Source organism: Jaculus jaculus, chromosome 5 (genome assembly GCF_020740685.1).
Source record: "Jaculus jaculus isolate mJacJac1 chromosome 5, mJacJac1.mat.Y.cur, whole genome shotgun sequence".
Classification (NCBI taxonomy): domain Eukaryota; kingdom Metazoa; phylum Chordata; class Mammalia; order Rodentia; family Dipodidae; genus Jaculus; species Jaculus jaculus.
The window spans coordinates 59,254,475-59,278,058 of record NC_059106.1 but is presented as its reverse complement, the minus strand read 5'-3'; the positions used below and the strand labels follow the sequence as shown (position 1 = coordinate 59,278,058).

Below are 23,584 nucleotides of genomic sequence, written 5' to 3'. Positions count from 1 at the left end.
AAAAAAACTAAAAAAAAAAAAATGTAGTCCTGGTTATAGAGAGATAGATCATTAGTTAAATGGACTTCCCATGCCAATGATGAGGGACTGAGGGGGCCTGAGAACCCCAGTATTCAACTGTTCAAAATTCATACAAAACTAGGCATGCCACTCGTCTGTAAGCCCAGTCCTGTGGATAGTGGAGAATGCTCGGAGAATCACTGGAGCTCATGAACAACAAGCTCTAGCATCAGTAAGAGACTGTCACAAGGAAAAAACAGACATGCTCTCCTCTGGCTGCCAAGGTGAGCACTCGGGACACTGCATCAGCACGTACACATGGCATGCACATACCACATCATACACAATAGTGTGCAAGCACACACACACAGCTCCACTTAGCCTGGCATGGTGGCCCATCCCTTTCAACATCAGCACCTGAGAAGTACAGACAGTAGGATGAAGAGTTCAAGACTGCCTGGTGTGGTGACCACGCCTTGAATCCCAGCACTCAGGAGGCAGAGGTAGGAGGATTGCTGTTGAGTTCAGGCCCAGCCTAAGACTACATAGTGAATTCCAGGTCAGCCTGGGCTAGAGTGAAACTGTACCTCAAAAAAAAAGGGGGGGCTGAAGAGACAGCTTAGCAGTTAAAGTGCTTACCTGCAAAGCCAAAGGACCCCAGTTCGATTACCTAGGACCCATGTAAGCCAGATGCACAAGGGGGCACATGCACCTAGAGTTCGTTTGCTGGAGGCCCTAGAGTGCCCATTCTCTCTATCTCTTTTCCTCCCTCTCTCACTCACAAATAAATAAACAAGTAAATATTAAAAAAAAAAACTTTCCTGCTGGGCATGGTGGCGCATGCCTTTCATCCTAGCACTCTGGGAGGCAGAGGTAGGAGGATTGCTGTGAGTTCAAAGCCACCCTGAGACTGCACAGTGAAATCCAGGTTAGCCTGAGCTAGAGTGAGACCATACCTTGAAAAACAAATAAAAGGAGATTTCAAGACCACCCTCCCTTACATGGTAGTTCAGAGGCCTACTGAGCTACGTGGTGAAACAAAACAAAAACAATAAAAACAATACTGGCCTAGTGGTATCCTGCTTGAGGTCCTGGATTTGATCTCCAACACCATAAAAACAGTCTTGCTCAGGTTTTAAAATATTTATTTAAGCTGGGCATGGTGGCACACGCCTTTAATCCCAGCATTCAGGAGGCAGGCATAGGAGGATCACTGTGAGTTCTAGGCCAACCTGAAACTACATAGTGAATTCCAGGTCAGCCTGGGCTAGAGTGAGCTTTGAAAAACCAAAAAGCAAACGAACAAAAAATAAAATATTTATTTTTGAGAGAGAGAGAGAGAATTCAAATGACTACAGATGGCATGTGACACTGCGCATCTGGCTTTAGGTGGGTACTGAGGAATCGAACCCAGGCTATCAAGCTTTGTAAGCAAACACCTTTAACCACTTAGTCATCTCTCAAGCCCCTTGTCCAATTGTATATCTCACAAAATACATAGGATGATGCTTTACAGACAGAAAACTTGCATGAACTGAATAATGTTCCAAAAATACTAGCATGCAACATTCTCAGGGCTTTACAAAAATTGCCTTGTAATAAATCCAGATTAGTGCTTCAGACTATCTTTATGCTTAAAAGACATTAGCCCAATAAATAATTTAGGAATACTTACAGTACAGAAAAATCATGATAAAGCTGTCACTTAAAATTAAACTGAATAAAAAAAACAGTTCCATAATTACAATGTTTGGAATGAGACCCTCTGAACATTTAAATCTGAAATAATGAATCTCTAAATATTCATAAAATGACACAAGCTTTATGTCTGCTTAAATTTCTGGTTATAAGTTTTATGTCTGTGTTGCACAACAGGTTTTTTAGTGGCAATGTTTCAAGATTCTCTTGGCATCCATCAACTCTCACAAGCTTCTCATAGATTTAACTGTAATCAGAGCTTGAAGCACAAGAAAAACTGACATTGGGGAGCATGGAATGTTCAAGATGTCAATGGTATTTAGAGAAAGGAAAAGTTACCTTTTAAGATAAAACGAAGCCAGATGTGGTGACACACTCCAGCACTCGGAAAGCTGAGTTCAAGGCCAATCTAAGCTATATAGTGAGAAGGTGCCCCCCAAAGAAGAATGATGCTATTTATGTTGGTTTTTTGTTTGTTTAATGTTTTTGGTTTTCCCAGGTAGGATCTTACTCTAACCCAGGCTGACCTGGAATTCACTACGTAGTCTCAGGTTTACTTCAAACTCAGTGATCCTCCTACCTCAGCCTCCCCTAAACTGGGATTAATGGCGTGGGCCACCACTCCTGATGGAAAACATTTTTTTAAATATATTCCCAAAACTAAAAGAAATGGTCTCGAGTCGGAGAAAGGAGTAACAATTACAAAAATCTAAAAAAAACCATCACACATCTTGTTTTAAAATGACTTTCCAAGTTGGAAACGTAGCTCAGTTGGTAGAGCGCTTGACTAGCATGTAAGAGGCCCTGGGTTCATTACCGCATTTTGGACATACAGAAGACTGTATATATATCAAAAATTAAAAACAGCCGGGCGTGGTGACCCACTCCTTTGACCCAGCACTTGAGGGGCAGATAGGCGGAACGCCTTGAGTTCGAGGCCAGCCTGAGCCTACACAGTGAATTTCAAGTCGGACTGGGCTAGAGCGAGACCCTACCTCGAAAAATACCAAAATAGCCTATAATTTATTAATAATAATTATCCCTGAACAAATAACTTGTATCACCACCAAAAGTTTATTTTCCAGCTATAATCTCCCCCTGGCCGTTCTTCTACCGTATAGTTGACCTGCGTTACCCAGTTTGCTACCTGGGCTGCTGCGGAAGGGAAGGCCTGGAGGACGGATCAGCCCACGAGCGGCTGCTACCGAAGTTGCTTAAATGCTAGTGTCCGTCGCCGTGCTTCATTTTGGGAACAACTCAAGGAAGCTTTGGGGAGTCCGGACCTTGCCCGCCCCATCTGCAGAACGGGGCGGGCGAGCGCGGGGCAGCGGGGGGCAGGGCTCGGGGTCGGGAGCGGGCGGCGGCGGCGCGCGCGCGCGGCGGGGCACTTTGCAGGAAGTGCTCCTGGCTTGGGAGCGGGGACGCAGGGCGGAGGCGGGAACGCGACCGCCCAGCTCGGGCGGCGGAGTTTGTACCGAAGGAGGCGGGGCGAAACTGGGGTGAAGGGGTTAGTCAGCGGATGGGCCGGACGGGCCACCTCCTCCGCCGAAAAGAAAAAATAAATAAATAAATAAATGAAAAGGCGAGCGCTGGGTGCGGGGGAGGGGCGCGGGTGGGGGAGGGGCGCGAGGCGCGCTCCCACCGCACGCATGCGCGCGCCCCTCTCCTCCGGCCCGCGCGCCTGGCACCGACGGTGCGCACGTCCGAGTCGCTCCCATCGGGCCCGCTCCCCCGGCCTCCCTCCCCACCCCCCAGAAGCCGGGAGCGGGCACCTCGAGGGCGCGGGCGGACACCTGTTCCTTCCGTCGGGATGGGCAGCCTGGGAGGGACGCCGTCCGTTGGCCTGGGCGCTCCCCTCCCCCGCGGGGCGTGTCGCAGCGAGTCCGCTCCGGGTTTTCCCGCCCACTTTCACTCCAAGAGCGCTTCGACCGCGCGGCCGAGCCCTCCGCCGGAACTCGTTCCGCGCCCTCCCCTCCTCCAACGCCGCCGCCGCCTCCGGGAATGCAAAGTGCACTCCTCGGCCCTCTGCGCTCCGCGCTCCCTGGGACCCCGGCCTCCACTCCCTTTCCCTCCGAGAGTTCTAAACTCGGCCGAGACCTCGGCGACGAGGACGTCCCTCGGAGAAGGTGGCGCGGAAGGGACTACTTGACGTGTCCGTGCGCCCGGTGGTGCGGCCCCCGCGCTCCGAGCTCTTCCTGGAAACTCCCGCCTTGGGGCGCCAGGAGAGCCGGCGGGGGAGGGGTGCGGAGGGCAGGCGCGCGCCCCCCAGGCCGGCCCGGCGCGTCCCGTCCCTTCCCGGGGGAGGGCACCGCGTCTCCGCCCGGCTCTCCGCCGAGGGACGGGGCGGGGCGCGGAAACCGGGCTGGGGTGTGGGGGGGGGGGCTTCCCGCCCCACCCCCCGCCTCCAGAACAACGGATTCCCGCTGCTGCCCCCTGCCGCCCGCAGCGCTCGGCACCCCGCGCCCAGGCCCCGCGCGGCCGCCGTAGGGGCGTCGGGGGCGCTGGGGCCGTGGGAACCGCTCCCGGGACGTGCGAGCACGGGTCGGTTTCCTGTCAGTAAACTTGCAGTTACTTTAGAGAACAACTTGCTCGCAGCCAGGCAGAGTTGGCCACGTTGGTTTGTGGGTTATTATTTTTTTTTTTTAACCTGGTGCATCTCCCTTGTACTTGAAAACCACGCAGAATGGTCTTGAGGGCAGCGAAGAGTAATAATACTACCTTTGGACTGCTGAGACCCCCCCAAGGAAATCAAAGAAAATACTGTTCTTTTTTTGTGCGGGGGGCGGGATTTTAAAGGGCCACCGGCAGCGGGAACTCGAGGTTTTCACGTGATCTCCGTCCCCCCCTCCCCCCGCGCGCACGGGTCCACCCAGATGTAAGTCGTGAGCGTAGACTGCGGCCGAGCATTTATATGCTGGTGTTTCAAAAGAGGCGTTTGCTTCTGAATCCAACTCGGGGGCAGGAAGAAAAATTCGAAGAAGCCTAAAAAAGTTCAATTAGCCACATTTCAACATTTCCCAGATTTTGCAATAGTACATTGAGAGAATTTGCCAACATACTGCTAATTTACAAATTTCTCAAGATTAAGGGTGTCCGAGTAAATTGTTGCCAGACCCCATAAACAGGCACTAAACAGTCCTGGGTTAATTCCATCTCATTCTTTCCCTCGCTGACTGACTTAATTCTCTGCTGGATAAAGTCCTCATCTTGGGTGTCACTTAACTGGCCTTTTTCTGGGGCTGAACAGTCACACAACTCCCATACATCAGTCCAGCCGAGGAATTGCGTAACCCATCTATTTCATTCATTAGTCGAACTCTTCTAAAATACAAGCCATCTACGTCAGCCAGGGCTAGGGTGAAACCTTACATAGGAAAAAAAAAAAACATATATATGAGCCAATCAAAGTCTTTTCACCTCCTTAAGGACTGAAAAATGAAGATGAAAATAAACATCAGAATTGTGAAAACATTTAAGAAATAAAAAACAGATTTAGGCTAAGAAACCACATTTGTTGTTTACGTGAGCTCCTAGAGGGGATTAAGTATAGTGGGCCTGAATGCAGCCAAACCAGCTTAATCGCTTTCTTTGTTCTGGCTCTTCCCACTTATTTAATGTGTTCTAATGTGACTTGACACAACCTGAGCTAATTTCTTCTATGTTAGTGGAATCTACACGTGAGCCATACACTAAACCAAACATAAATTTCTGTAGAGCCCTTGACATTTTGTAGAATTCTGTACTAAAAACAATTTATGACCAAGATTAAGAAATGGAGTTTTAGAGGGAGAGAAGAGGTTATGTTTTTCTTTTCTTTTCTTTTTTTTTTTTTTAAATCTAGATACTTTAAAAGCACATAAGTTTGGCAATTTAGACCACAAGTTTTTTGGTAAGACCTGCTAGAGGCTTCATTTAGTTATTTTTGTCTGAAAGTTCTAACCCCCCACCCCCAACACACACACCTCGTAGGAGGGAAAAGATTCTCTCTCGAGCTCATTTCTGCTAGATTCTAATTCTTCAAACCCTACTCTTCCTCATAAATAACAGTTCTACCCTGCTTCTCACAGCCCCAGGTTGAGGGGCATTCATTCACAAATGCCTCAAACCTCCTCCCGAATGTCTACTTCCTTATAAAGCCAAAACCTCCACACCAGTGCTCAATGAATCCAGCCTGGCAGAGAGGCCAGCAGAACAAACCCAAGTGCCTAGAGGAAATAACCTCATTTTTGTCGTACCTTTAAATGGCTTTACATGCAGTTAGAATAACAGCTGTTCTTTACTATGTGTAGGCCAGGTCTTGTTCTAACCCTTTTGTATGAATTAACTCCTCGCAATAAGCCTAAGAAGTAGAAACAATTGTTGCCACCATTAAATATATATATATATATATATATATATATTTTTTATATTTTATTTTATATATATATTTTTAAATATATATTTATTGAGAGAATGGGCACGCAAGAGCTATTTGCCCCTGCAAACAAACTCCAGATTCATACAGCATATTGTGCATCTGGTGTTACGTGGATACTGGGGAATCAAACCCAGGCCTGCAGGCTTTGCAAGCAAGTGCCTCTAACCACACTCAGACATCTCCCCAGCCCCCACACACACACTTTTTTTTCCCAGGCAGGGTTTCATTCTAGCCCAGGCTGACCTGGAATTCACTGTGTAGTCTCAGAGTGGCCTCAAATAGCAATCCTCCTACCTCTGCCTCCTGAATACTGGATTAAAGGCATGTGCCACCATGCTTGGTCTTTTTTTTTTTTTTTTTTTTTTTAGTTATTAAATGATTATATTTATTTAGGAAAGTATAAAACCAAGGAAAGGAATATGGATATACCCACAAGGTCTGAGAGCCCATTGTGGTGGGTCTGGAAGAAATGTGAAAGAGAATTAGGAAAGAAAAAAAGTACAGTACAAAGAGCTCCTGCTCTGTGGAGGGCAGGAGGATATAGAGAGCTCGTGTGGGGGTAAGGGTCAGGGGTTTCTCCCCTCCTCACAGCCCAGCCAGGCCAAGATGTGAGAAAACTCACCAGAAGTTGAAGGTTCCAGAGTGATAAAAGGGCAAGAGTTTTTTGTTTGTTTGTTTGTTTTGTTTTTGAGATAAGGTTTTACCCTAACCTAGGCTGACCTGGAACTCACTCAGTAGCCCCAGGCTGGCATCAAACTTGGTGATCCTCCTACCTCAGCCTCCTGCATGCTGGGACCAAAGGTGTATGCCACTTTACCCCACTCTACCTGCCACTATATTACAGATGAAGCAATTGTAAATTGAATCTAGTAACTGGCCAGGATTGCCTAGTCTGAAAGCAACAGGTTTCAGATTGAACCTAGCCTGTTTTCAGTTGCTTTCTGCTCTCCCAGGTCGATTGACAGCTTAACTGTCCATAGAATGATGAGTCACCGTTAGTTCATCGGTTTTTTCATGGAGGATGTCGTGGATACGAACAATTCCTTGGCCAGACGTTTTCCTCTGGAAATCTGGAAAGTGAAATTCGAAATCTGCTTAGGGAAAGCATTCCCAAATCAGATTACTGTTTTGGAAGCCAGCCTCAGACAACTATCAGCATGTGCATTAGAAGTATTCACCAGGGTATACACTGATGTGTTCACTTTCAGATAACAGTGTTTCAGAACATACCTACTGCACATTATAAAGAAGCAAGATGGTTGGAAAGCAGCTTGGACTCCCTGATGTTAGATAAGGTAGAAGCTAGAGGGTGAAAGTGGGAAGACAAGAGAGAAAGATAAGTGCAACAGTGTGTACTTCAGATCAGTACCACCCTGAGGAAGCAGGATCCGATCATGAAGAGAGGCGTGTGGGCACGTTTTGACAGAGCCAGAAGAGGAGTATAAACATGAAAACTAAGTACATGGCAAGAGAAGGTGGTGGGGAGTCAGTCAGGTTGGGTTATTCCCCCCCCCCCCCGATAGAGCTTTTATTTTTTATTTTTTATTTTTTTAATTTTTTATTTATTTATTTGAGAGCGACAGACACAGAGAGAAAGACAGGTAGAGGGAGAGAGAGAGAATGGGCGCGCCAGGGCTTCCAGCCTCTGCAAACGAACTCCAGACGCGTGCGCCCCCTTGTGCATCTGGCTAACGTGGGACCTGGGGAACCGAGCCTCGAACCGGGGTCCTTAGGCTTCACAGGCAAGCGCTTAACCGCTAAGCCATCTCTCCAGCCCCCGATAGAGCTTTTAGATGGAGAACAGTTTCAGGCTGGATTGCTAGGACTGCAGTATCTGGAGTAAAGAAAAGACTCCACGTCACTCTGGGTTAGATCACATCTAAGCAACACATTCTTTTTTCCTTTTTTTTTTTTTTTTGAGGTAAAATCTTGCTCTGCTGCAGACCAGGCTGACCTGAAATTCACTCTGTACTCTCAGGGTGGCCTCAAACTCCTGGAGATCCTCTGCCTCCTGAGTGCTGGGATTAAAGGCATGTGCTACCACGCCTGGCTGACAACACATTTTTTTCTTAAGCAGTTATTCATTTGTGCGTGTGGACATAAGTGCATGTACAGGTGTACCACTTTACAGTCTGCTTGACATAGTGCTAGGGAATTGAATTTGCGTTGGCAGTCTTTGCAAGCAAGTGCCTTTAACTGCTGAGCTGTGAAATTCACAGTCCCACACCATGTTCTCCTTAAAAGGGATATCATAATGTGGACAATTAGTGAAAGTGTTGCAAGGACATGAAACCCTGGCTTAACAAAGAAAAAGTAAGTTCATGAGTGATTGAAAAGGAACTAGACTTGTTGTGGAAGGCGCTAAGGTTCTAGAACTGATGGGTAGGAACTTCAGAAATAGATATTTAAGCTCCAAATATGAAAGAAATCATGTAAATATGAACAAGGCTGCCTTAAATTGAAACAAGGTCTGTATCACTGCAGGTGTTGGGGATGCACATTGTCTACTTGATGTCTAAGGTGTCTTGCTCTGCCATTCCCTTGGATACTGTGAAAGAGAAAACAGGATTACTTACCTCATTAGCTTGTTGGAGAGCACTTAGCATAGTGGTTGTATGCTCTTAAAAGTTGACTGATACTGGTTTGAGGGATGGTTTAGCGGCTAAGGCCTTTGCCTGCAAAGCCAAAGGACCCAGGTTCAACTCCCCAGGTCCCACGTTAGCCAGATGCACAAGGGGGTGCATGCATCTGGAGTTTGTTTGCAGTGGTTAGTAGCCCTGATGTGCCCATTCTCATCCCCCCCTCTCCCTCTTTCTCTATCAAATAAATAAAAAGTATTTGTTTTAAAAAGTTGGCTGATATGATGACATTCTTGAAGTTCTGTCCCTCAGTTTTTCTTGTTATTTGTTTCTTTGCTTTTTCCAGGTAAGGTTTCACTCTAGCCCAGGCTGGCCTCAAACTCAGTCATCACCTCCTTCAGCCACCTGAGTGCTGGGATTAAAGGCTTGTGCTACCATGACTACCTTTTCATTTATTTAAGAAAGTCTTGGAAGCTGGGCATGGTGGTGCACAACTTTAATTCCAGCACTAGGGAGCCAGAGATAGGAGGATTGCTGTGAGTTTGAGGCCAGCCTGAGACTACATAGTGAATTCCAGGCCAGCCTAGGCTAGACTGAAACCCTACTTCAAAAAACCAAAGAAAAAAAGTAAAAGAGCCAGGTGTGGTGGTATATGTCTTTAATCCCAGCACTCGGGAGGCAGAAGTAGGAGGATCACCATGAGTTTGAGGTCTCCCTGAGACTACATAGTGAATTCCAGGTCAGCCTGGATTAGAGTAAAACCCTACCTCGAAAAAAAAAAAAAAAAAAAGAGAGAGAAAAAGAAAGAAATGTCTTGGGCTGGAGATATGGTCTAGTGGTTAAGGCACTTGCCTGTGAATCCTAAGGACCCATGTTCAACTCTCCAGGTCCCACATAAGCCAGACACACAAGGTGATGCAAGCACAAGGTTGCTCATGTGCATAAGAGAGCACACATCTGGAATTTTGACTGTTGCAGCTAGAGACCCTGGTGTGCAAGTTCTCTCTCTGTCTCTTGCTCTCATAAAAAAGAAGAAGGAGGAGGAGGAAGAAGAGGAGGAGGAAGACAGGAAAAAATTTACAAAGTTGGGCTTGGTGGCCCATGCCTGTTATCCCAGCACTTGGGAGGCAGAGGTATATGGATCACTGTGAGTTGGAGGCTACCCTGAGACTACATAGCAAATTCCAGGTCAGTCTGGGCTAGAGTGAAACCCTACCTTGACAAAACAAAAAGAAAAAAAAATTTTTGCCAAGAGTGGTAGCATATGCCTTTAATCTAACCACTCTCTAGATGCAGAGGTAGGAGGTCACTTTGAGTTTGAGATCAGCCAGGGCTACAGTGAGTTCTAGGTCAGTCTGGGCTAGAGTAAGACCCTACCTCAAAAAAAGGGGGGGGGGTGTCTTGGGCTGGAGAAATGGCTTAGCAGTTAAGGTGCTTGCCTGCAAAGCCAAAGGACCCAGGTTCCATTCCCCAGGACCCATGTAAGCCAGATGCACAAGGTGTTGCATGTGTCTGGAGTTCATTTGCAATGGTTGGAAGCCCTGGCATGCCTGTTCTTTCTATCTCTCTCTCCCTCCCTCTCTCAAATAAATAAATAAAATAAGCCAAAGTCTTGGGGACCAGGGAAATGGCTCAGTGGTTAAAGGTGCTATAAGGACATGGTGATATTGTACTATGAAGAGCAATGACCACTGGCTACCCTCTCTGTACCCACCCATTTTCCTGGTCTCAAAAGAGTCTAAATTTAGAACTACTATATCTTACATAGAAAGCTGAAATGGAGTTGCAAGTGTCCTTGCTCCAAATGCAAGGTAAATCATTTCACTTCTCTCTCCTTTGGTTCTGTTTTTCTCTTCATGCTTTAATCATTTTGACACTAGGCTGTACAAAAGTAATTTAAAATTAACATGTCTGACACTTGGTAGCTGGCAGAACCTAATTCTGAACCCTGCCCCCTCTCCAGGGCAGCCAAAAGTCGTCTTTCATTGGCTACTGGTCCTGCAGCAGCTGAAGAGGAGTCCAGGAAAACACATCCAACAATTAATTTGCTAATTTAGTTTTCTGTTTAATTTGAAACCAGAAAATCTTCAATCACCCAGGAGCCTGGCTTCCTGGCTCAAGCACTGGCTTCTGAAACTTCTTCAAGGAAACAAAAGAGAAAGAAATGAAATTTACCTGGTTAGATACCTACCGAACTCCAAAGTTCTGAACCCAAAACAGCTTTGTCTACAATCACAATTCACAAGTCATTTACCAGGAGGATTGGGAGCAGTTACATAAAATATTCAATGTAAAGCAGGGTCTGGTGCTCACGGCTTTAAATCACAGCACTCAAGTTCAAGGCTGGCCTGTGTTACAGGTGAGTTCCACATCAGCCTGGTCTAGAATGAGATCCTGCTCTAAACAAAACTTAAAACAGCCTGGTGTGGTGGCGCATGCCTTTAATCCCAGCACTCAGGAGGCAGAGGTAGGAGGATCGCCTTAGGTTCAAGGCCACCCTGAGACTACAGAGTGAATTCCAGGTTAGCCTGGGCTAGAGTGAGATCCTACCTCCAAAAACATCCAAACTCCCAACGCACCCCCAACACACATCGTTAAAAACAAACAAACAAACGACAACAACAAACACCACTTTACTGAGTTCTGGGGAAATCCTAGGCCAACATGCATGCAGGATTTAGCAGCACAAAGGAGAGCCCCTCTATTGAAACAAGGTGGAGGGAGAAGACCAACACCGGGACCGTGTCTTTCGACCATTGCTCCACGACACATGTGATGTGCACCCACACACACATAAACAAAGGGAGACTTTAAGACAAAAAAAGGGCCGGGCGTGGTGGCGCATGCCTTTAATCCCAGCACTCGGGAGGCAGAGGTAGGAGGATTGCCATGAGTTCAAGGCCACCCTGAGATGACAGAGTTAATTCCAGGTCAGCCTGGACCAGAGTGAGACTCTACCTTGAAAAAAGAAAAAAGAAAAAAAAAGAAAGACAAAAAAAGGAAGAAAGGAAGGCAGCAAAGGAGGGAGGGAGGAAAGAAAGAAAACTGACTTCAGTTTTAGATAACCCAGATAAGCTTCTAGTATCGAAAGCAAATATTACTCTAAATTGTAAAGCAGCTCTCAGCTTCCCTGGGAACTTTTCTGCTAATTTATTAATATGTACATATATTTGCTTTTTTTGAGGCAGGGTCTCACTCTAGCTCAGGCTGACCTGGAATTCACTGTGTAGTCTCAGGGTGGCCTTGAACTCAGTGATCCTCCTACCTCTGCCTCCCAAATGCTGGGACTAAAGGGGTGCACCACCAAGCCCAGCAAATATATATTTTAAATATTTTGGTTATTTATTTGAGAGAGATCAAGGCAGATAGACAAAGAGAAAGAGAAAGAATGGGTGCACCAGGGTCTCCAGCCACTGCAAACAATCTTCAGACACACATGCCACTTTGTGCATCTGGTTTTATGTCGATCCTGGGAAATTTAATCTGGGCCAGCAGACTATGCAAGCAAGTGCCTTTACCTGCGGAGCCATCTACCCAGCCCCCAATATCTATTCTTTCTCTTTTTTTTATTTTTTGTTTGTTTGTTTGTTTGTTTTATTTGAGAGTGACAGAGAGAAAAAGAGGCAGAGAGAGAGAGAGAATGGGCGCGCTAGGGCCTCCAGCCACTGCAAACGAACTCCAGACGCGTGCGCCCCCTTGTGCATCTGGCTAACGTGGGTCCTGGGGAATTGAGCCTCAAACCGGGGTCCTTAGGCTTCATAGGTAAGGGCTTAACCCCTAAGCCATGTCTCCAGCCCTCTTTTTGGTTTTTGAGATAGCACAGGCTGACCTGAAATTCACTCTGGCATTCTCAGGATGGCCTTGAACTCATGGCAGTCCTCCCACCTCTGCCTCCCAAGTGTCGGGATTAAAAGTGTCCTGGCTTTTTTTGTTTTTTTAATATTTTTATTTTGGCTGGAGAGATGACTTAGCAGTTAAATCACCTGCCTGTGAAGCCTAAAGACCCAGGTTCAATTCTTTAATACCCATGTAAACCAGATGCACAAGGTGGTGCATGCATCTGGAGTTCATTTGCAGTGGCTGGAGGCCCTGGCGCACCTGTTCTCTGTATCTGCCTCTTTCTCTCTCTCAAAAAAAGAAAATAAAAAGAAAACATACATACATATATAGATATATATAATTTATTTGTGAGCGAGAAAGAGGCAGAGAGAGAGAAAGCATGGGTGTACCAAGGCCTCCAAGCACTGCAAGCAAATTCAGGTGCTTGTGCCACCTTGTGAATCTGGCTTTACATGGGTACTGGGGAATCCAACCTGGGTCCTTAGGCTTCACAAGCAAGCACCTTAACCACTAAGCCATCTTGCCAGCCCTCTGAATCCCCCCCACCCAATTTCCCCACTGATTTTCCTCCACATACTCCAGTTTCCTTTATTTTTTATTTATTTATTAAGTTTTTTCGAGGTAGGGTCTCACTCTAGCTCAGGCTGACCTGGAATTCACTATGGAGTCTCAGGCAGTTTCCTTTATTAAACCATTCGAGAGGCTTGGGAAATGGTCCAGCAGCCAAAGCCCTTGCCACAGAACTCTGAGTGCCTGAGTTCCGAACCCCAGACCCCACATGTGGATACTGCGGTGGGCTTCCGTAGTCCCAGTGCACCTACAGGGAGAAGGAAGACAGAGGGAGGAGCGTTTCTCAGCAGCTCTTGAGGGAGCTATGAAACAACAGTGAAAGAACCAAAGGAGGGCTGGAGAGATGGCTTAGCGGTTAAGCGCTTGCCTGTGAAGCCTAAGGACCCTGGTTCGAGGCTTGATTCTCCAGGTCCCACATTAGCCAGATGCACAAGGGGGCGCACGCGTCTGGATTTCGTTTGCAGTGGCTGGAGGCCCTGGTGTGCCCATTCTCTCTCTCTCTCTCTCCCTATCTGACTCTCTATCACTCTCAAATAAATAAATAAAAAATGAACAAAAAAAAAAAACATTAAAAAAAAAGAAAGACCCAAAGGAGGGAGAAGGTGTGGACCCACCCAAAAATTGTCCTCTGACCTGCACGTGTGTGCCATAGCATGTGCACAGCTGCACTCACATACATGCACACATACATACACATGCACACCAAATAAATAAATACAATTTTAAATCCCATCTGATAGTTGAGCCTGCCATAGAGGTACACACCTTTAATTATAGCACCGAGGAGGCAGAGGTAGGATTGCTGTGAGTTCAAAGCCAGCCTCAGACTATAGAGTGAGTGCCAGGTCAGCCTGGATTAGAGTGAAACCCTACCTCAAAAAACAAACAAACAAAAATTCCATCTGAACCTCAATGGCCAAGATATTATTTTTTCTCCATATAATTTTCCCCACAATCAATTTTCCCCTTTCTGTCTTTGCATGGCAGTAACATACCAAAACTCTTACTTGCTCTTGTGAAAACCATTTGGTTATTTCATATCTCAGTTCTGTGTTTCCAAATAAACTGCAAAGTACCTCAAGTCAAGGTCCACACCACACACTCCCTGGGTAGTTACTCATGGGGGCTCCTGTGGCTATTCAAGACAATCACCTGGTGCTTGTGAAACAGATTCGCAGGCCAGGTGTGATGGTACACACTTGTAATCAGAGCCCTGGAGAGGTGGAGGCAGGAAGATTGTGAATTCTATACCAGCCTGGACTGTATAGCAAGACCCAGTCTCGAAAAACAAAATAGGGCTTGAGAGATGGCTTAGCAGTTAAGATACGTACCTGCAAAGTCTAACAACCTGAGTTCAATTCCCCACTACCCATGTAAAGCCAGATGCACAAGGTGATGCATGCATCTGGAGTGTGTTTGCAGTGGTTAGAGGCCCCGGAGTGCCCATTTTTTCTGTCTGTGTTTCTTCTCTCTCTCTCTCTTTTCAATATTATTTATTTTCAGAAAAAGAGAGAGAAGGTGAATGGGCACGCCAGGGCCTCTAGCCACTGTAAACAACCTCCAGATGCATGTGCCCCTTAGGCACCTGGCTTATGTGGGTCCTGGGGAATCAAACCTGGGTCCTTTAGCTTGGCAGACAAATGCCTTAACCACTAAGCCATTTCTCCAGCCCTCTTTCTCTCTCTTTTTAAATATTTTATTTATTTTTCTGAGAGAGAGAAAGAGGCAAAGAGATAGAGAGAGAGTGTGTGTGTGCCAGGCAGGGCCTCTAGCCCTGGAACTTGAACTCTGGACATGCGCCCCCTTGTGCATCTGGTTTACCTGGGTTTTGGAGAATCAAGCTGGGATCCTTTGGCTTTGCAGGCAAACACCTTAACCTCTAAGCCATCTCTCCAGCCCCTGTCTCTTCTCTTGATCTCTCTCTTTTTCTCTGCTTGCAAATAAGTAAATCAATTATATATGCATAATTTTTACATATAAATATTATCTCTGTATATATATGCATATATGTATAGAGAGAGAGAAAGAGAGAAAGAGATAGCTGGTCAGATTATGTTCCCTTACCCCCACCAGGCCCAACTGCTAAATTAGTAAAATGAGCCTCCCATAAGCTTCTCACCCCATATCAAGTGTTCAGTATTGAAAAATTAAGTTGTGATTTCCTCCTGGAGTACTGGTGCTTCAAAGAGAATCCTCTGGAAATGAAAGGAGAGGTTATCTTAATGACTCCCAACCTGACTGGACAGGCCAATTACTTGGGTTTGGGAGAAACAGTATCTTAGACACTGAGACCTCACTCTCTCTATACTCCACCACCCCAGCCAAATGAGTGACCAAGACACTCCCACTGTTCTCAGAGATGGGAGAACTGGGCTCCTTCACCTTATTTATTTCTTCACTTATTCATTAACTTACAAAACTGAGGTAGGAAGATTGTTACGAGTCCCAGACCAGCTTGGGCTGCAAAATAAGTGTAAGGAAAGTGTAAGAGAAAAATAAAAGAGAACACCAAACTTGATCTCAACAGACAGACTGTTTATTTAGAGAAAACAGTGAGGGGCAGCAGCCTTCCCACAGGAGGGAGGCTGAAGCACTGAGCCAGGCTGGGGTACTAGTTTATAAGATCCTAAGAAAAACAGACTGTACCAGGTACAGTTGTAAGAAAACTGTAGCTGTTTGTGTCCTTCTTCTGAATAGGCTTCTTCAGCCAGGATTGTCTAAGGAAGGGTACTCAGATGATCTCTGGTCCTTCAAGGCCAGCTAGGCTAAGGGAAGTACATCAATCAGGGAAGGGTACCAAACTTACTGAAGCCAAATGCCTCTTTTGTCTTCTTTATTATCCATTAGCTTTAGGGATGATTATTAACTCTTTAGTTCCCTTTAGTTTTCAGGGAAGGCTTTTAACCCTTCAGTGAGACCTTTTCTCAAAAATAAATAGGGCTGGAGGGATGGCTTAGCAGTTAAGGCATTGGCCTGCAAAACCAAAGGACTCTGGTTCAATTCCTTAGGACCCATGTTAGCTAGATGCACAAGGGGGTATATGCATCTGGAGTTCGTTTGCAGTGGCGGGAGGCCCTGGCGCACCCATTCTCTCTCTCTCTCTCTCTCTCTTTCTCTCTCCCTCTAAATAAATAAATAAATAAAAATAAAATATTTAAGGCCGGGCATAGTGGTGCACGCCATTAATCCCAGCACTTGGAAGGCAGAGGTAGGAGGATCGCCATGAGTTCGAGGGCACCATGAGACTACATAGTGAATTCCAGGTCAGCATGGGCTAGAGTGAGACTATACCTTGAAAAAACAATAAATAAATAAATAAAATAGTTAAATAAGATATTTTAAAATAAATTAATATTCTGCATGCAGTTCAGTGGGAGAAAGAGAAATCACCAGTGGAGATACTCGATGGTGGACACTGCAAGCCTTATAATTGGCCAGCCAGGCCAAATGAGCCAATGGGTGCAATAGTGGCATGTCTGTCATGGTGGAAACCAACTGCCCTCCAATTGGACTGGAGACCCGCTCCATGGGAGGGAATACAACCCTTATACTGAAAACTTAAAACAGGGGTAGTCATGAGCCCTAGGGGTGTAATGTCTGCTGCTGTCTGGCTAAATGTATATACTATGCTTATCAAACTGCCCAGTAAGCACTTGTCTTAATGTTCAAACCCTTATATTAATGCTACTCTCACTTTTGGTAGAGAATCTTCTCTTTTCAGAAGGCAGTGACCTTGGGATGACTCAGAAGGCATCATGGTGCTGGAAAGAAGTGACAGGAGTGCTCAGTACTGCAATATCTCTATCACACCTTCCAAGGCTCAGGGTCTATTGTGGAAGAGGTGGCAGAAAGAATGTAAGAGCCAGGGCTGGAGAGATGGCTTAGCGGTTAAGCGCTTGCCTGTGAAGCCTAAGGACCCCGGTTCGAGGCTCGGTTCCCCAGGTCCCATGTTAGCCAGATGCACAAGGGGGCGTACGTGTCTGGAGTTCGTTTGCAGTGGCTGGAAGCCCTGGCTCGCCCATTCTCTCTCTCTCCCTCTATCTGCCTTTCTCTCTGTCTGTCACTCTCAAATAAATAAATAAAAAATGAACAAAAAAAAAAATTAAAAAAAAAAAAAAGAATGTAAGAGCCAAAGGAAGGGTAGGACTCCTTACAATATGCTCCCCCCAGACAATAAATGGCCTGGATATCTATGACCTCACAGTACCTGCCACTACCTACAAAAGACATAAGAGGAGGAAAAAATCATGACATCAAAGTAAAAGAGAAACTGATTGAGAAGGGATATGATGGAGAGTGGAGTTTCAAAGGAAAAAGTGGGGGGAGGGAGGGCATTACCATGGGATTTTTTTCTTCTTTTTTTTTAACTTTATTTTTATTTTTTTTAGTTTTATTTTTTTATTTCAAAATTTTATTAACATCTTCGATGATTATAAAAAATAAGATATTTTTTTATAATCATGGAAGGTGTTAATAAAATTTTTGAAAAAAATTAATTAAATTTTAAAAATAAAAAATAAATTAAGAGCTAGGAAGCTGGACAGATTGCATAATGATTAAGGTGCTTGCCTACAAAGTCTAATGACTCAAGCTCAGTTCCCCAACACTCACATAAAAGCAAATACACAAAGTGGCACATGCATCTGGAGTTACTTTACAGCAGCTGGGCATGGTGGCGCACGCCTTTAATCCCAGAACTTGGGAGGCAGAGGTAGGAGGATCGTTGTGAGTCTGAGGCCAGCCTGAGACTACATAGTGAATTCCAGGTCAGCCTGGGCTACAGCCAGACCCTACCTCAAGAAACAAACAAAAATATTATTTGCACAAGGAGAGAGAGATTAGGCATGCCAGGGCCTCTAGCTACTACAGAGAAACTCCAGATACATGCACCACTTTGTGCATCTGGTTTTACATGGGTATGAGGTAACTGAACCCAGGTCTCAGGCTTTGCAAGCAAGCACCTTGGGCCACTGAACCATTTCTCTAGCCCCAACAGAAGTCAATTTCTGAAGAAAGTGAGGAAGCAAGTAAGCTATACCTTTATCTGGGAGCACTTTCCAGATCCTGGGCTAAGACATAGCCTATTTATTTATTTATTTGAGAGAAAGAGGCAGAGAGAAAAAGAGAGAGAGAGAATGGGTATGCCAGGGCTTCCAGCCACGGCTAATGAACTCCAAATGCATGTTCACCTTTCTGCATCTGGCTTACATGGGTCTTAGAGAGTTGAACCGGGATCCTTTGGCTTTGCAGGCAAATGTCTTAACTGCTAAGCCATCTCTACAGCCTAACATAGCTTTTTTTTTTTTTTAATGAAAAACACTACATCTATTGTAAATCTATTCATAAATAGAATGACTGTTCTAACTTTAGGACTATTACTAAATGCACAGAAATTTCCCATTTGACTGTTACTTCATCCTTGAAATCATAAAACCTTTTAAATCTTAGTTGAAAATTTCTTACCACAAGTAAACTTTTGCTGAAGTGGGTGGTCCATGCTTACAATTGCAGCACTCAGGAGGCAGAGGCAGGAAGGTCAGAAGTTGTAGGTCATCCTTGGTTACACAGTGAGTTCAAGGGGCTGGGGAGATGGCTCAGTGGTTAAAGGCACTTGCATAGTGAATTTGAGGTTTGCCTGAGCTACATGAAATATTGTCTCCAAAAAAAAAAAAAAAAAAAAAGTAGCCAGGCATGGTGGTGCACGCCTTTAATCCCAGCACTCAGGAGGAAGAGGTAGGAGGATTGCCATAAATTCAAGTCCACCCAGAGACTACAGAATGAATTCCAGGTCAGCAGGTCAGCCTGAGCTAGAGTGACTAAAAGAAAGTTTTCCCTACGAGTTCAAGGCCGGTTTAAGACTACAGAGTGAATTCCAGGTTAGTATAGGCTAAACTGAGACCCTACCTTGAAAAACAAACAAACAAACAAAAAAAGTTTCTCAGCACTAAATTATGAAATATAGAAGATTGCCATTAAGCTCAGTGTACACATGAGGAAACTAATTCCCAGAGAGATTAAGTGTCTTGCCTTAGGTCACCCAGCTAGCTAAAAAGCGCTGGAGCCACGTGCTAAAACTCAGGCCTTTTGACTCCAAACCCCATATTTCTTCTCCCTCTCTCATAGTTGCTATTTCAGTTCCCAAATTAGGAAAACAGCTACCCCACAGTATTTACTTACAGAATTTAAGCAACCTCTCCATGCCCTGTGAAACCACATCTGTCATATAAAAGAGAGAAATATCAACAGTGTGTTGGAAAAGCTGGTTGTGAAGTTAAACTTAAAACCCGAAGGCCAGGCAGCTGGCACCAGTCCCTGGGCATAGGTCGCAAAGCCTGGAAGTCTGGTCCTGGTGGAAACCCCATCCCGTTTGACACCGGGCTCCCGTACAAGGAATGCTTTCCACCTTGGGCGGAGCGGATGCTGAGAAGCAGCACCGTGTCACTGCTAAAATGTATCAATGCCCTAATTCAAGAAAAAGAGATATTTCCAAAATCACTCTAGTCAAGTCCCTTGTCCCTTATTCCTCACATTTCTGTAAAAGTGCATTATCTGCTTCTTTCTCCTACTTTTGTTTTCCCTCTTTTTTTTTTTTTTTTTTTTGGTTTAGCTCAGACTGACCTGGAATGCACTATGTAGTCTCAGGGTGGCCTTGAACTCACCATGGTCCTCCTACCTCTGTCTCCTGAGTGCTGGGATTAAAGGCATGAACTACCATGCCCGACATTGTTTCCCCTCTTGCTCTGACCTCTTTCATTTCATTTTATTTATTTATTTATGAAAAAGAGACAGAGAGAGAGAGAGAGAGAATGGGCATGCCAGAGCCTCTAGCCATATGAACTTCAGACACATGGGCCCCCTTGTGCATCTGGCTTACGTGGGTCCTGGGGAATCAAACCCAGGTCCTTGGGCTTCACAGGCACATGCTGTAACTGCTTAGCCATTTCCCCAGTCCTGCTCTGACCTCTATACCAAACTTTTTTTTTTGAGGTAGGGTCTTGCTCTAGCCCAGGCTGACTGGAATCCACTATGTAGTTTCAGGATGGCCTTGAATTCAAGGCAATCCTCCTACCTCTGCCTCCCAATTGCTGGGATTAAAGGTGTGTGCCACCACGCTCGGCTCCAAACTTTTTTTTTTAATGTCACATTATTTATTTATTTAACAGAGAAAGAAGGAGAGAGAGAGAGAGAATGGGCACACCAGGGCCTTCAGCCACTGCAAACGAACTCCAGACATGTGTGCCCCTTGTGAATCTGGCTAACATGGGTCCTGGGGAATCGAACGTGGGTCCTTTGGCTTTGCAGGCAAATGCTTTAACCGCCACGCCATTCCTCCAGCTTTTTGTTTGTTTGTTTGTTTGTCTTTTTGTGTTTCACTCTAACCCAGGCTGACCTAGAATTCACTCTGTATTCTCAGGATGGCCTCAAACTCATGGTTATCCTACTACCTCTGCCTCCAAGTGCTGGGATTAAAGGTCTGTACCACCACACCTGGCTCAAAATATTTATTTTTTATTTGAGAGAGAGAGGCAGACACAGAGAGAGAGTGAGTGTGCCAGGGCCTCCAGCCACTGCAGACAAACTCCAGACACATGCACCACCTTGTGTAGGGGGCTGGAGGGTCAGTTTAGCGGTTGAGGCACATGCCTACGAAGCCTAAGGACCCAGATTGGATTCTCCAGGTCCCACGTAAGCCAGTGCACATGGTGGTGCATGGGTCTGGAGTTCGTTTGCAGTGGCTAGAGGCCCTAGAGCACCCATTCTTATACTCTGTCTCTCCCCCACTCCTTTCTCTGTCTCTAATAAATTAAGAAATAAAAATAAATCTTTTTTTAAAAGGGGAGAGGGAGGGAATTACCATGGGATATTGTTTATAATTATGGAAGTTGTCATTAAAATATATTTTAAAAAAAAGAAGAAATAGCTGGGCGCGGTGGCTCACGCCTTTAATCCCAGCTGGGGCGGGGGAGAGGCAGAGGTGGGAGGATCTTCATGAATTTGAGGCCACCCTGAGACTACATAATGAATTCCAGGTCAGCCTGGGCCAGAGTAAGACCCTACCTCAAAGAACAAAAATAAATAAATAAAATTAAAAAAAGAAGAAAGCCAGACATGGTTGTACACACCTTTAATCCCAGCACTCAGGAGGCAGAAGTAGGAGAGTCACTGTGAGTTCAAGGCCAGCCTGGGACTACAGAGTGAGTTCCAGGTCAGCCTGGGCCAGAATGAGATCCTACCTAGAAAAAAAAAAGAAAAAGAGGAAAAGAAAAAAAGAAAGAGAGGGGAAGAGCAAAGAAAATGTGGTGTAATTCTAGATAGAAGAATTTCAAGGGATGGAGAGATGGCTCAGTGGTTCAGGACACCTGCTGTGGTTAAGACCTGGCAGCCTGGGTTTGATTTTCCAGTACCCATGTAAAGACAGATGCATAGAGTGGTGCGTGTATCTGGAGTTCAGTTGCGGTGGCAGGAGGTGTGCCCATTTCTCTCTCTCGATCTCTCCCTTCTTATTGCTTCCAAATAAATAATAAATAATTTTTTTTGTTGTTGTTGTTTTGGTTTTTTCAAGGTAGGGTCTCGCTCTAGCCCGGGCTGACCTGGAATTCACTATGTAGTCTCAGGCTGGCCTCGAACTCATGGTGATCCTCCTTCCCCTGCCTCCCAAAATACTGGGATTAAAGGTGTGTGCCACCATACCAGGCCTCAATTTTTTTTTTTTATAAAATATTTTTATTTAGCTGGGCATGGTGGCGCACGCCTTTAATCCCAGCATTCTAGAGGCAGAGGTAGGAGGATTGCTATGAGTTCAAGGCCACCCTGAGACTACATAGTGAATTCCAGGTCAGCTCAGGCTAGAGCGAGGCCCTACCTTGAAAAACAAAAACAACAGCAAATAATTTTTTGTAGCTACTCTGTCCACAAGAATGGGAAGTAGACCTTCTAGTCATTGAGTCAGGCCAGCATGTAGAAGTCACTTTCTTTCTAGTACAGTGTGGGAAGGAGCAGGGAGGAGGTGGCTCTACAATGAGGACACCTAACACACATCAGCCAGATGAAAAGGGAAACGTCACCTGTCAGTCCATGGTGACGAGATAAAATGGCACTCTACCTCTTTGGTTTTCCTCCCAGGACCCCAGAAACATAGTCTTATCACAAGAAAAACATTAGTCACATTCACATAGTAAGACACCTACCTCTCCCCCCACCAAAAAAAGAGATTTAGCCTGCCATTTCAGAGCTTCCTTACCTAATGCAACTTATTAATACTGACACAAAATGAAAAAGAAATCATAATTACCCTGTAGCTATTACAGATATTTAACTTCTTATTAAAAACACATCTTCCTCAGGGTCTGGAGAGATGGCTTAGAGGTTAAGGCACTTGTTTGCAAACCCAAAGAACCCAGGATCAGTTCCCCCATTACCCACATAAAACCAGATGCACAAGGAGGTGCATGTGTCTGGAGTTCGTTTGCAGTGGCTAGAGGCTCTTGTGTGTCCATTCTCTATCTGTGTCTATCTGCCTCTCTCCCCCTCTCAAACAAATAAATAAAAATATCCTCCCTAGCTGGACATGGTGATGCATACGTGTACGTAGTACTGGCACTTGGGAGACTGAGGCAGAAGGATCCCTATAAGTTTAAGGCTAGCCTTGACCACAGTGTAAGATCTTGTCTAAAAATAATAATAAAATAAATCAGTAAACACAGCTGGGCGTGGTGGCGCACACCTTTCATCCCAGCATTGGGGAGGCAGAGGTAGGAGTATCGCCATGAGTTCGAGGCCTCCCTGAGACTACATAGTGAATTCCAGGTTAGCTTGGGCCAGAGTGAGACCCTACCTCAAAAAATGAAAAACAACAACAAAAAGAAAGAAAGAAAGAAAGAAAGAAAGAAAGAAAGAAAGAAAGAAAGAAAGAAAGAAAGAAAGAAAGAAAGAACCAGTGGGCAGAAGAGCTATGGAGCTGGACACCTGGCTTCCACTCCAGCCACTACAGGTGAGCACACGGGGCACTGCATGAGCGCACACAAGTGTGTATAACACACACACACACACACACACACACACACCCAGAAAAGAAAAGAAAAAAAAAACACATCTAGCCATGGGCTGGAGAGATGGCTTAGCGGTTAAGTGCTTGCCTGTGAAGCCTAAGGACCCCGGTTCGAGGCTCGATTCCCCTGGTCCCACGTTAGCCAGATGCACAAGGGGGCGCACGCGTCTGGAGTTCGTTTGCAGAGGCTGGAAGCCCTGGCGTGCCCATTCTCTCTCTCTCCTTCTATCTGTCTTTCTCTCTGTGTCTGTCGCTCTCAAATAAATAAATAAAAATTACAAAAACAACAACAACAACAACAAAAAAAAACATCTAGCCAAACTGATATTTGCTGCCACCGGACATCGTGGTGTTTTTCATTATCCCCTACAACACGTTACATGTTGTTGGTGAGCCTGGTTTCCTCCCTTGGAATGTCTTTCCAACTCCCTT

The 23,584-nt window shown here is 45.5% G+C and overlaps 1 long non-coding RNA gene across 1 annotated transcript; it reads right to left on the bottom strand.

Annotated features, from left to right (window-relative positions):
* Positions 1 to 7,791: 7,791 nt before the first annotated feature.
* LOC123460629 lies at positions 7,792 to 19,381 on the bottom strand. Its single transcript, XR_006637133.1, has 3 exons — positions 19,282 to 19,381; positions 8,692 to 8,790; positions 7,792 to 7,949 (listed from the first exon to the last, which is right to left on the bottom strand). It is a non-coding gene; the product is annotated as an uncharacterized LOC123460629 (long non-coding RNA).
* Between the last annotated feature and the right edge of the window lie 4,203 nt (positions 19,382 to 23,584).